The following is a 3428-nucleotide window of genomic DNA, read 5'->3' as shown; positions in this document are numbered from 1 at the left end:
ACTTTACCTTTTTCTGTGTTGAAGCAGCAAAAAAGGACATGTTAAATGAAGAGTTACTGTCTCTGATAGTTGATATAATAATGTAAGCCTACATGAATTCCATGGTGTTCAGGGATGAATAGTCTCTCCTATTGCCGTTGTACTATTTATTCAGCTATTGTAGCAGCCTAGTTTTGAATGGCAGGGTCCCTGCTATCACATGTTGATAAAAATATAACATTTACATTATAAAAATCAACTACGGGCTTCCCAAATGCTGTAATAAATTAAGCATGATGAGTTGAGCATATCTCAGCATGTGGCCCCACTTTTAACTTTTTTTTTTTTTGAAAGGCTTATTGCAAGCGCTTATTTACAATAAGTCATTAATTTGACTTAGTCAATATTTACTAAGTCAAAATAATGACATACTTAGTATCTCAGGTAACTAGGCCATTCAGCATACGGAGCGGAAAACACAATCAAAAAAATGAAGGCTTCTTCACGCAACGAAGCCGGCCTACTTCACCACTGTCTGTAGTCTATTGCCCCCCTCCCAGTCAGCGATGATATGGAGACGTGATGATGGCGACCGGCCAAATTACACTGTTCCATACACCCACCCAGCCCGTTCGCCTGTCCGGGGTGATGCCGTTTTTCCGTTCCATTTAATTTAATTCCATATATTTTTCTATTTCATATGCTGTAAAAAGAAATAAAATACCTGCAAATATTACAATAAAATTGTGGCGACTGAGCTCAAATCCATGGTAGCACAGGTTGCTCATTAAGAGGATAAAAAAAGAAGAGAATAATTTACTTTCGGTAAATATGGTGAAGTTTGTACTGTCACACAGCTAAACTAGGTACTAAAAGTATCCCGATATCCGCAAAAAAACATGTAAAGTCACTAATATGTGCAAAGCTGAACAGTCAGATAAAATGTAAATGTCCTCTTAAAAGCCCACAAGGTTGGTCTTTTCTTCTAAGATATTTACAAAAGATAAACATGGTAGGCTATAGGCTACTAGGAGCAAGCAGTTACACAACAGCTAAGCACGCAGTAGCACACAAGCAAGACATACGTAATATGTGTCCTTAATTGAACAATGTTGCAGTCTAAAACAGCATATTTGTCAATATAAACAAGATTTTATTACAAACCCCGTTTCCATATGAGTTGGGAAATTGTGTTCGATGTAAATATAAACAGAATACAATGATTTGCAAATCCTTTTCAACCCATATTCAGTGGAATATGCTACAAAGACAACATATTTGATGTTCAAACTCATAAACTTTTACTTTTTTTTGCAAATAATAATTAACTTAGAATTTCATGGCTGGAACACGTGCCAAAGTAGTTGGGAAAGGGCATGTTCACCACTGTGTTACATCACCTTTTCTTTTAATAAACGTTTGGGGAACTGAGGAAACTAATTGTTGAAGCTTTGAAGGTGGAATTATTTCCCATTCTTGTTTTATGTAGAGCTTCAGTCGTTCAACAGTCCGGGGTCTCCGCTGTGGTATTTTACGCTTCATAATGCGCCACATATTTTCCATGGGAGACAGGTCTGGACCGCAGGCGGGCCAGGAAAGTACCCGCACTGTTTTACTACAAATCCACTCGGCTTGGCATTGTTTTGCTGAAATAAGCAGGGGCGTCCATGATAACGTTGCTTGGATGACAACATATGTTGCTCCAAAATCTGTATGGACCTTTCACCATTAATGGTGCCTTCACAGATGTGTAAGTTACCCATGCTTTGGGCACTAATACACCCCCATACCATCACAAATGCTGGCTTTTGAACTTTGCGCTTATAACAATCCGGATGGTTATTTTCCTCTTTGTTCCAGAGGACACCATGTCTACAGTTTCCAAATATAATTTGAAATGTGGACTCGTCAGACCACAGAACACTTTACCACTTTGCATCAGTCCATCTTAGATGAGCTCGGGCCCAGCGAAGCCGGTGGCGTTTCTGGGTGTTGTTGATAAATGGCTTTCGCTTTGCATAGTAGAGTTTTAACTTGCACTTACAGATGTAGCGACCAACTGTAGTTACTGACAGTGGTTTTATGAAGTGTTCCTGAGCCCATGTGGTGATATCCTTTACACACTGATGTCGGTTTTTGATGCAGTACCGCCTGAGGGGTCAAAGGTCCGTAATATCATCCCTTACGTGCAGCGATTTCTCCAGATTCTCTGAACCTTTTGATGATTTTACGGACCGTAGATGTTAAAATCTCTAAATTCCTTGGAATAGCTCGTTGAGAAATGTTATTCTAAAACTGTTCGACAATTTGCTTACAAAGTGGTGACCCTCGCCCCATCCTTGTTTGTGAAATACTTAGCATTTCATGGAAGCTGCTTTTATACCCAATCGTGGCACTGTTCCCAATTAGCCTGCACACCTGTGGGATTTTCCAAATAAGTGTTTGATGAGCATTCCTCAACTTTATTAGTATATATTGCCACTTTTCCCAACTTCTTTGTCACGTGTTGCTGGCATCAAATTCTAAAGTTAATGATTACCCTATTTCCTTGAATTGCCGCAGAGCATATAGCATGCGCCTGCCTTGAATTACCGCCTGGTCAAACTCGTGACGTCACGAGTGACACTTCCCCTGTCATCATTTTCAAAATGGAAGAGGCTGATTTCAATACCGGTAATTTCAAATCGCATAAAGGGAAGAAGATTAAGAGCTATTTAGTAGGATTTAAAGTCTGAGCTTACATCACACTCAAATTTTTCCTGCATGCCTTTGGTAAGTGCCGTGGTGAGAAGAGGTTTTAAAATAATTAGCGCATGCTTACTTTTACCGCATGCCTTTGGTATTCAAGGAAATACGGTATTTGTCAATATAAACAAGCTTTTATTACTTATCCATACAAAGTCTCCTTATTAGAAAGTATCCAACAACAGTGTCCGCATCATTCACTTTACTGCATCGTGAGCTGAACTAAATCGAATAATGTGGCTCGGCGCCTGCAGCCTCTTTTTTTACTCATCATAAATTCTAATTTCTTCAGTCCCACTCGAAAAGCTGCCGTCTTTATCCGCACGGCCCTTAAAGTAGCCACTCCACCACCGAGCTAATCTATCTTCTTGTCCAACCTTCCCGCGGGGGGGGGGGAACCACTGTGTTTTTATTGCATCACGACGGTAGCCTCTTGAAAGCGCTCGTCCAATCTTGTTGATTGGCGTCCTATAATATGTCGTACAGTCCAGCGGCGTTGGCAGCGGACACGTGAAGAGAAGTGTTGTTCAATAATAATTGAGCTTTTCTCTGTGATGAATAATCCATGGTGCATTGTTATGGGGGAGCAAACAGATGGTGTTGCCAAGCAGAAATGACAAACTACAAAAGCACTGCCAGGCACTACCACCTATATTTGCCAACCCTCCCCAATTTCAGTGCCTCTCCCGAATTTCTCCCAATTT

Source organism: Nerophis ophidion, linkage group LG07 (genome assembly GCF_033978795.1).
Source record: "Nerophis ophidion isolate RoL-2023_Sa linkage group LG07, RoL_Noph_v1.0, whole genome shotgun sequence".
NCBI lineage: Eukaryota > Metazoa > Chordata > Actinopteri > Syngnathiformes > Syngnathidae > Nerophis > Nerophis ophidion.
Note: the sequence above shows the minus strand (reverse complement) of the source record.